Here is an 11,434-nt window from a genome sequence, read left to right as displayed (position 1 = left end):
TCTCTCTCTCTCTCTCCCCCTCTCCCTCTCTCCCTCTCCCTCTCCCTCTCCTCTCTCCCCCTCCTCTCCCCACCTCTCTCTCCATTAAATACTTTGAGATGAGTCTTTCATACAAGCTCAGGAAACAGAACAGGAGAAGGATAACAAAATCCCAAGTGTTCAGAGACATTTAAAAAAAAAAAAAAAAAGAAGAAGAAAAGAAAAGAAAAAGGAGACGGGAAGACCTCACATGAGCCAAAGCAAACAGGTTTGCTTAGAAGCGTGTACTGTTCGTGTGTCTGCAAGTGCATTTGTGGGGTGTATGTGGAGGCCAGAGGTAGAGATTGGGTGGATTTTTCAGTCACTCTTAACATCACTATTTTCTGTTTTGAAAATTGGCTTTCTCACAGAGCACAGGGGTCACCATTTGCATTAGCCTAACTGACCAGCTAGCCTTAGGGATCCTCCTGTTTCTGCCTACCCAATGCTGGGATGATAGGCATTTGTTGATATGACCATTTCAAAAATATTTCATTTACTATTTATGTTTTGTGGGTTTTGGTGGATCAAACACAAGCAATTAGAACCCTGTAGTAAACACTTTACCAACTGATCCATTTCCCCAGCCCAACGTGTTTGGTTTTGACCAAGCTAGGATGCATCAGACAGTGAATGGTAAATCAAGACAGAATAGCTGGAGCCTGATAGAGAGGGAAAGGACTCAGTGCACGTGGTTTAGCTCTAACACAGCTGCTGAGGTAAGGCTATCTTTCCTCCTTCAAACATGTCTGATTCTGAAGTTCTGTTAGTACCCTCCCTTTTTAATCTACACTAGACCTTAATAGGCATAGAATGGAGGCTTAGGGGTTGTTTGGGTTTAATAGAGCAAGTTCTGTGTTTTATAGAAAACCATTTCAGAGTTCAATCTCAGAAGGAGTACCTTGTAACTGCCATAAAAGTTTTTGCAAGAGTGATGGGCATCTTGTGGGAGTTACGTGATTACTTTCCATTTCATAATAAAGAAATAATCTTTCTGTGCCTGCAGGATGTGCTGTACTCCCTCTGATGGTTTGTATTTGTCTTCTGTTTTGGTAGTTTCCTGCATATACCGCATGTGTTGTGATCATATTCACCCTTCTGTGACCTACCTTCCATTCTCTCTGAACCCCTTCTGCCCAACTGGTTTCCCAGTAGCTACAGTGGTCAAAAATGACATTTGACCCTGCAGCAACGATGAAGTCAACAGCTCCTCAGAAACGGCTCAGGCTCCGTGGGCATTTCCTTGAAGCAGAGTAGGAAGCTTCAAGGTCAATTTATTTATTTCATCCTCATTCCCCACCCCCATCTCCCACCAGGGTTATTTCCTAAGTCAACCACGCATCTTATAGTCTCATACCTTGCATTGGTGCATCATCTTCCCCCTGTGCTTTCTGATAAGATGCCTTTAGAGGGCAGAGGGTCTGTCCAAACACAAACTCCTTCAGCCCCACAGTGTCTCCTACCACTATTTTCTCCTTATTCTCCATCTCAGAGGAAAAAACAGCTAGTCTTGTCCAACTTGCTCTTTATTTCTTCTGTTTCATGCTCCCCTGATTTTCACTGTTTCTTTCTTTTTAAAATTCTTTTATCCTTTCCCTTAATGAGTTATTTACATATATTCAGGTAGTTTCAGTTTTACACTCTAAAGTGTAAACAGCAGAAGGATGGAAGGAATGAAAGAAGGAGCTTAAGAAGAAACCTCTGAGGCCTGTTCTAGCTTGTTGGGAAAAATATCCATGTTGTGTCTCTTTCCTCTCCCACTTCTCCCGTGGTGTAACTAAAACTGCTGTGGTGGTGGCACTTGACTGGTGGGATTTGGCTTCTAATCTTCTGTGAACTCAGTCCATTGTTCATCTTTCACTGTTATGAGTGAATGTGTCTGTGTGTCCATACATGGGTGCTTGCATGGGTGTATGCTCCTGTATGAGTGTGTGTGTTAGGCATGTGTGTGTGTTAGGCATGTGTGTATGAGTGTATGGGTGTGTACTAACCCATGAATGTACATGTAGAGGTAATATAATGCCATCTTAGCTGGTATTATAGACACTGCTGACTCCATCCTTTGGTCATTGGTTTTCATGCCTGCACAGCAAGCACTTTATCCAAGGAGCCTCCTCCCCCTTTGGCATTCCTTATAAACATCTTCATCTCCTTGAAAGATTCTTATCCTTGCTTAGTCTAGATATCGGTTTTGTTCGAGCTCAGTGTTCTCTCCTTCTAAACCCCTTCTGATATCTGAGAAGTCTTGTCCTCAGGTACAGATACATAGATGGCTTCCAGATCTGATGCCATAGGCAACATTTTCTCAGTCTCCCATATTTTTGGCAGGTCATATTCTTTCACCCAAGGAAACAATAAGCCAGTGTGCCCAGATTGAGAAATCCAATCGTTCAGAGCATCAGCTATTCACCTGTTGTCGTGACAATTTACAAACACACTCTTCCACCCCAGAACATTCTTTCTGTGACCAATTTAAGACCAGCACATCCATCTGTGCACGAATGCTCATACCTTCTTTCCTGCTTCCCAATAGACCTTGCTAGAGGATTAATTATGTGCTCTTAAGTCTCAAATTTCTTGGTAAGTTTTTCATACTTCACTCTAGAACTAAACTCAAATAAGGCCCTGTTGAAGGAATAATAAATTATGTCCAAGTCATCATCATGGTAACCACTAAAGTTGATAACTGATCTTGTTTCTTCCCCTGCTAATCAATTTTCTGAAAACATCCTATAAAGGGGGTTCTGATTCCTTGCATCATTTTGAGTCTTCATTTCACTCTTGTGACATTTGCTACAGTGACATTGCTCTGAAAAAGACCCCTTGCTTTTCCAGAAGGCAAAGGGTTCAAATCAACTGTGTCCAGATTCATTTGGTGACAGTGAGCACGTGGGGACCACGTTCTTCAGTATTTTCTTACTCTTTGTTCCCACTGCATTCTCTGTTCTCTTTATGTAGAAGCCCCTGGGAAAATACTTCGTACTTTTGCATATATTATAAAAAACTTGTATCTTATTCTTTGCTTATTTACTTTATACCCTACTCACTGCCCCCTCCTGGTAAACCCTTCCCACAGTCCTTTTCCCATTACCCCTCTCTTTCTCCTTTGAGTCAGTGGGGACACTCTAGGTACCCCCACCACCATCCCAGCACTTCAAGTCTCTGAGAGACTAGGTGTTTCCTCTCCCACTGAAGCCAGACAAGGCAGCCCAGCTGAAAGAACATATCCCACATACGGGCAACAGCTTTCGGGACAGCCCCTGTTCCAGTTGTTCAGGACCCACATGAAGATCAAGACACACATCTGCTACATATGTGTGGGGAGGCCTAGGTCCAGCCTATGTATGTTCTCTGGTTGGTGGCTCAGTCTCTGAGAGCTCCAAGGGTCCAGGTTAGTTGACTCTGTTGGTCTTTCTGTGGAGTTCTTATCCCCTTAGGGGCCCACAGTCCTTCCCATTCTTCCATAAGAGTTCCAAAGCTCCATTCACTGTTTGACTCTGGGTGTCTGCATCTGTCTGAGTCAGCTGCTGGGAGGACCCCTCTGAGGACGACGCTGCATTTATTCTTTAGCTGCTTATTATTCTGTGGTTTTCCAAAAGTGATGTTCTTATCCATTTTATATCTTCATTTTATAATCACTCTTTTTAAAAATTTTCATGCTTTACTGACACTTGATCTTTGCTAAAAAGCCAAGAAACAATGTTTCCATGCTTTAAAAACTTAAAGAAAAGTTATATTTAAATATCAGAAATAACAGAAAACCTAGTTTTGAATGTCTACACAACAAAGCTGAGTTGAAATCCCAGCTCTTACATTCACTTTTACTAGTGATTCAATTATATACGAGTTGCATGGTCATCTTGTTATTATTTACAACTTCTATAAGGTCAAAGTTTACTTCCATGCAAACTACAGTCATTGGAGTTGGTGGAGCTAATGTGTATATACACTAATGTAGTTACATTACACAACCTGTCATTTGATTCCTGCACACAGTAGGTGCTTACAACTGTAATTTCAATCATTGTTTTTACTGATAACAAAATCTGTCATTTTCAGTAGGGTTCCTTCACTGGTGTTTGAATGGAAATAACAACTTGAGGACTCCGGAGATTCAGATGTAAAATAAAATAGATGTCCTTTCCCTTCATCCCGGTACCTACTCATTCCCACATTCCATTTCTCCATCCCTGAACATGTGGCTTCTCTGAGGTACCCAGACACAAAGGATCTGCTACTTTTGTTTTTGCCTCTTTCCATTTGCATTGCACATGGGATCCATACTTCTGAGAAAGACATACGCTATTTTTCTGAGTCAAACAAAAATGACTTTTGTTTTCAAACTCAGGTGTTTTTATATCTCAGCCCTCTGTCTTGCTGTCCTGTCCCTGAAGTACCTCACACCTCTTGTTATGACTTACCTATCAGCTTGAAAGTTTCCCCATCAGTTTTGCCTGTGTCCTTACTCAACCTAAGGCAGCTAACTACCCATCACACACTGCAAGCATGATGGTTTTGATCAATTGTCCATATTTAACAAAAATCTCCTGCTATAGACACACCAACATTTCCCATACATACACATATTTCTCCATCTTCAAGAACTTCATGGGCAACCCAAGGATGACATGTTCCCAATTAAAATGAGCCTTCCTACAAAGGAGCTGGTGTCTCTCTAGGCTGGCTTTCCAAGGATGGAGATAATCACCATGCACTGTGTCAGCTTTATCAGAGAGCCTGGGGGCACATCACACTCACCTTCTCTCCCACTTCTGGTATCTGTTCATCTACCCACATCCTTTCCTTCCTACCTATGTGCCTTCAAAGCTCTCAAATCCAACTATTTCTCCTTGTTGGCTTTCTCTATAAGTTTTTGGGAGGGACCTGATATAGATCTATAGATTCTACTATAGAACTCTTTTTTTTTTCTACTTGTAGAAAACCCCATCTACTTCCTGACTTAGTGACACCTCCTTACTGCTAATAAGTTTATATTTACACGTTTTAAAGGACTCCTTAAGCTCATCAAGATGGTGTTGTACTTTTAGAGTGAGACACCAAGGGCTTCCTAAACACTGAGTTTTCTGCTTTCATCTCCATGTGTCTGTCATGTACCCTACCCTTCAGCTATGAAGACTTTGTCTCAATTTTTAGACTATGAAATGCCCTGACCTCTAAGTGTGTGGGTATACATATAATTATGTATATATGAATATGTATGTACATAATTATATATAATTATGTATATGTGTGCATGTATATGTACATATGTAATTATATATAATAGTATTGTAAATACACATTAAAATTAGTGGCCTCTTCCATTGCAGTAGATGATTTTTTTCCCTTTTCAAGCCTTTTCCCAGCTAGCTGTTCTGATAGAAAATGATTGTTATTTATTTAATGTCTGTTCACAAATCCCCTCTCCACACCCAAGGCATGCTTATCTTAATATTATTTCACAGTGAAAATTATGTGACATTGTCATTATTGTTTTATAATGTAATTCTCTGTTAATATTCAAAATTCTTTCTGGATATAATGAATATTTTAATGTTCACTGTACCATAATAGATGACAGAATCCACTACAGTAATGAATTGTTACTGATTAAGTACATAAATACAAACAAACTCTAAGTTAAATGACTTGAAGAGTATAAAGGAACCCAAAGGGATCTTCAGAGTGAAATATTACAGGCAGTAACTATGCAGGTTCTAAACATAGTTAAAGAGGACAAAGAGCCTGTTTTTGTCTCTGACCTTGGCAGTTCACTAGTTATCCTATAGTGGATCTTACCTTAGCATTCTCCCTTAGTTCCACTATATAGTATGTACCATTGTGATAAAGATTATGATGATGGCAGGGGCAATTACTGCATAGACCAATTGTTCAAATTATACATAACATTTGACATAGAGCAGTCTTCACTGAAGACATATTCTGCTTCCTCCATCCCCTGGACTGTCACAGAATTCTATCACAAAAATAAAAATAAATTACATAACTTTGGTTTGCTTCATAAAATCATCATCATTCAGACTTACAGATCTGTAGAAATGAAATGCCAATTGAAATCATTTAACTCAAGCCCCTCCCATTTTCATAGGAAAGTGTCGTCTATATTGTTCAAGATACAGTCACACAGTTTATTGAAATTTAGTTGAGTTGGTAAAGATCTAAGGTCAGCGTAAACTACCTCCTAATGGCTTCCATTTTCAGCCACTTGTACTGAAGAAAGAATGTGACAAGTGGATTTTAAGGACAAGCATAGACATAGTTACGGCTCTATGTCGGGAAACAGGCAGAGACCATGTGTGTGCAGACTAATCCTTGCCACATAACCACACCAACTATACTATTCTCTTTTTTAAATGTCTGTTTGGGGGGCTTTCTTTTCCAAAGAAAAGGAGAAAAAGGCTCAGTGGAAAATTATGAAATACTATTACATTCAAATCTGATTAAAATTACAGTGACCGTAAAGCCTAAGTTGAGGCAGACACATTCCCTAGGGCTGGCATGTCGCTCTGATCATGTTTAATCCCACCTTTTATGTCTAGTTTTAACTATGTTATCTTTCTCCTAGTAAGTGATATTCCAAGAAAATCAATTTTTAGTTATACTATCCATTTGTTCAAAGTCAAGCAGCAGGTTAGAATAAAGAAAAGAAATCTCCATAAACAGGGTAGAGACAGTTATGAGAACACAAACTCAAACTGCCAGTTTGTGCCAAAAAGAGAAAGAAAACACACTATAAGAGTGAGGATATTTCTTCCTCTTATGGGAATCCAAACAAGAGTTTCTAAATGAATCTTGCTTGGTTTGAGGGAGTTCTCTCTTTTTTTTAATTCCATGAGTTTCTTGGTCAGAAGTTCAATTATCCCAGTTATTTGTCACTAAATCTGATTGAAGACTTAACAAAACACAACAAAGCCCTTAATAACCCGGGCTCCCAGATGTCTCTCATAATTTCAGAGTTTATAGAATTGTCTATTTTTGCTCTGAAATTTCTTAAAACAGCAAGAGTTAGTGCATTCATGTTTACTATTGTTCTCAAACTTTGGATCATTTGATGGTGAACAATTCCCCAGACTTGAAGAAGGGCTAATTTTTGTTCTGTGTATGCAAGGGAAAAGAATACAACCGCAAGACCAACATATTAGGAACTGGAGATCTGGCTCAGTGTTTGAGGAATTAGAGCATTTGATGCTTTTGTAGAGGACCAAAGTTCAGTTCTCAGCACTCCAGCCAAGTGGCTCACAGTGTCTATAACTCCAGCTCCAGGGAATCTGATGCCTTCTTCTAGCCTTTGTAGGCACTGGTGCACACATGTGCGCGTGCGCACACACACATACACGCATGCATGCACACACACACACATGCATACACACATACACACACTAAATCTTTTCTGTTGTTTTTTTGTTGTTGTTGAAACAGGGTTTCTCTGTGTAGCCCTGGCTGTCCTGGAACTCACTCTGTAGATCAGGCTAGCCTCCAACTCAGAAATCTGCCTGCCTTTGCCTCCCAAGTGCTAGGATTAAAGGCATGCACCACCACTGCCCAGCCACACACTAAATCTTAAAAACAGAAGTATCACATTTGACCTGAAGCTTTCTACACACAGAGATTCTAGGAAGACTCTCCAAGCCTTTTGGTCATCACCACTGCATTGCTCTTATACCACTGATCTTGTTTTCCAAGAGTCACTTCATGGGAGATTGTGCTATGTCAGGAAGGTTAAAGATGGAAATAATCATTTGGAATTGAGCAATGTGCTCCTTGAGTCATATACCCTTTCTGTAGAATGGTTTTAAGGGCCTTCCTTCTCCTTGGTGCCAAATGTGATCCCTTTGATCCTTTATGCCACCCTTTAAAAAGAGCCATATATTTAAAGAAAATTTAAAGCTTTTTATGAAAGCTAAGGGTGTAGGAAATATCTGCAGAATAACTTGGTCTTCATGTGACCTGAAGAGTATCAGAGAATTTAGAGCAGGAAAGAGTCTTCAAAATCATCCTGTCTAGCCAGTCCCTTGATGACAATCCTGTTCTTTCCTATTGTCTGAGAATTCAGGAAATCCTGTACACTATAACTCTCTTTTAGAGACTCACATATCACATTAGTCACACTTACGTCTTCCAGAAAAGGACTCTCTATAGCTCTGTTTAACAAGGGCTGACTTAATTTATTTGATCTCAGACATCTTTTCGGGAGCCAGCAATCAGGAAATCATGTAATAGGGAGTACTGATATATCTTCTTTCCTTAAAAGTCTTTAGGCTTGATCCGCTTGTCAAATGATCAATGGCTTCTAAAATTAGAAACTTGGTGTAATGTATAACCAACCAGGTGTACTGTTCCATACATAGAAATGCAAATTAGCATTTAAGGATTTATTGAGTCCTGAGCTAACTTTTTATAAAGTAGTGAAACGGTGAATGTTAGGGCCGCCTCTGGATCTGCTTATGAAATGACTGCAGCAGTAACTGTGAGCATCCCACAGTGATGCAAAGAAAGCTAGAAAAAAACTACTAAAGAGGGCTCAAGGGTCCACCCCACATAATAAGGAAATCGGTATACAGTCCTATGATGTCATGTCAGAGACTATAGGCAAATTCATGTAGCTAATACACACCACTAGCAGTTTTCTCGAAGGTGTACTTGCATAATTTTCTGATAATCCTGGATTTTGTGACTAGTAGTATTTTGAAAAACATGCTGTTTCTGTTATATAAGCATGTAATGTACAAACCTTATTTTATCAGCTTGTTTTTCTACTTATCTGAGATATTAACAGGTCGAAAGGGCCATTCCTCTGGAAGTGGCTTTCTAAAAGAGTGGTTCTTGAGTGAGAGGCATAAGAAGAAAAATGAACAAATTTGTTATTTTGGTAAATTAGCCATTATTTTTTTTCTGTGTTCATTGTGGTTCCAAATGTCTATGTTTCGCTGTAGTTTCATAAAACTGTTGATGGAAATAGCAATCATCAAATTAGCAAACTTTATAAGAAATAAATTGAGCTGAGGAGAGAACTCAATGGCTACAGTACCTGCTTAGACTGTCAAAATCCTGGGTTGTATCCCTACTACCAAAAAAATAATGGTTGCCATCATCATCATCATCATCATCATATTCTTCATCATAGGGACTATTTTGTTTATTTGTGTGTATTTTGGTTTCTATCCTGTGGTTTAAATGAATCCAGCATAAGGCTCTGGATAAATTACCTTGACATCACTAGTCTCATGTCCATAAATCCCCACCTTTATCTTCTCAGCCTCACCTGAAAGTCTTAACAGAAATCTTCCCCTCCAACACCTTTACATATGAAGTGAATGAAGGCAGTGGGTATGATGCCATCCTTAGAAATGACTAGATCAAAAAAAAAATTCATCCAGCAGTTCTAGTCATATTTTACCTTATAGCAACATTGGCTGCTGAACATAGGGATTCATCAACTACTCCCTTCACGGAAACCTGAAGAGCCCCTTCATGAAGAAGCAGGGGAGAGATGGAAAAGAATTCAGGTTCCATGATTCTCCTTGATGTGGCTTTGGCAAAGCTTGGTGCTGAGTCTGAGGCTCTACTTGGATTGAAAGAGCTGCTCTGAGGCTACAGTCAGTCATAAAACCTCAGCAGGCAGCCTGTTGATCATCTCTCTGGCAAGGCTGTGGTAGAGTGAGAAGTGACTTGCCAGAACACTTGGACCTGTGCTCAGGGGCCAGAGAGACACAGTTGCAAGTGAAGGTTTATTTCAGCCACTCACTAAACAGACCGAAATATACACTCAGTGTCAATTACTTAGTTGTTTTAATTAACTAATTGAATATAGCTGGTGGGTGGTTTTCAGGGTGATATAGAAAAAAACACACACACACCATATATCCAGTCCCTAGAATATTTCTATTTCAATTAATCTTTCTTCTTGTAGTCAACAATGTTTCTAAAGTATTAGAGATTAGAGGCAGGCAAGTACTGGTTGGTGAGAACCATACTCATTTGAAAATTAGAATTTACTAGTTTAAAGAAAAGAGCTGAGCCTCTTGTTCATGCCATTCACATAGTAAAACTCAATCCCAGGAATTTCAAATTCTCACGAGAGACCTCATTCTTTGAGAAGCAAATAATAAAACCTCCTCCTCTGGGTCAAGTCTGATATTCAGTACACATTTCAATAGAAGCCAATCTTCCATAACTTTTTTTGTCTCCTTGAATATAACAAAAGAATGAAAAGCTTTCTAGTAAGAGATAAATTAAATGCCAGGTGCTTAGCACTTAGAAATGGTTCTTATAAGCACAGTTTACCCCAATTTGTGGTTATCTCTCTAAACATCACTCAAAAGATCATCTACCTTATTCTTATAACTTTCTATAACTTCATATTCATGTAGGAGGATGGATAAGAAGACCGATGACTGAGCCACAGCAATGCCTTCCATCTTATATAGTGTATATTGAAGTTAAAGGTGTAGAATTTTGACAGTTCAGAATTTGAGTTTTGTCTCCACACCCTAGTGGCCATTCTTGTAACCATTAAAGACTCAAAGTGTTTGTCTAGAGAGTATGGGTAGTAAGGATCATGGATAGCCCATGCTGGTTCTGGCACAGACATGGAATAAGCAAGTTTGTCTCAGTGAATTCCTTCCATGCTCCACTGCTGCTGCTACACTTATCTTCCAGTGCCTTTTTGTCCTCCGACCTTTTAGAAACACATCAAGCCCTGATACCCTTTACACCATCCATAGAGAGATAGAATCAAAACTTCTCTTTTGGTTGTCCTAATCCTTAGTGTGTGTGGAGCGGGAGAGGTGTTTAACTGGAGTATACATTAAGAATACTTCAAAACCAGAGACATTAAAATTAAGACTAATCTACTTTAATGATATACAATTGTTCTAGTTGTGTTCATGTAGCATTATTTCTAATAGAGGGTACTATAAACGCTTTCAAATTCAAAATAGTGAGATAGAAAAATAGCTGTGTTTCTTATGAGAACTACTGTAGATATACTTCCTTTACCCTAATAACATGCAGTGGCATTTTGAGCTAAGGAAGTGGTTCTCTCAGGAAGTGCTTGCTTGTACAGACAAGAGGATCTTCGGATCCCTAGAACCCACATACAACTGATCAGAGTAGGGTGGATCTGTAATCCTGGTGGTCCAATGGTGAGATGGAAAACAGAGACAGAGGCATCCCCCAGAAGCTCCCAAGCAGCTAGCTTGGCTAATGTAATGGTGAACAAGATACTTTGTCCTCATCAAGGAGAGAGGTAAGGCATGGCAGTCAGGAGGTTGTCCTCTGCTTTCCACATATGTGCCATGGAGCATCACACCTATACACCTATACATACCCGTATACACCTGTTCTCTCTCTCTCTCTCTCTCTCTCTCTCTCTCTCTCTCTCTCTCTCTCTCTC

General features: G+C 39.6%; 1 protein-coding gene across 2 annotated transcripts in view; it reads left to right on the top strand.

Annotated features, from left to right (window-relative positions):
* Grem2 (gremlin 2, DAN family BMP antagonist) overlaps positions 1 to 11,434 on the top strand; it is a 93,591-nt gene that overhangs the window by 53,046 nt on the left and 29,111 nt on the right. The window lies entirely within an intron of this gene.

Source organism: Mus pahari, chromosome 5 (genome assembly GCF_900095145.1).
Source record: "Mus pahari chromosome 5, PAHARI_EIJ_v1.1, whole genome shotgun sequence".
Taxonomy (NCBI): domain Eukaryota; kingdom Metazoa; phylum Chordata; class Mammalia; order Rodentia; family Muridae; genus Mus; species Mus pahari.
Note: the sequence above shows the minus strand (reverse complement) of the source record. Positions and strands in the feature narration are given on the sequence as shown.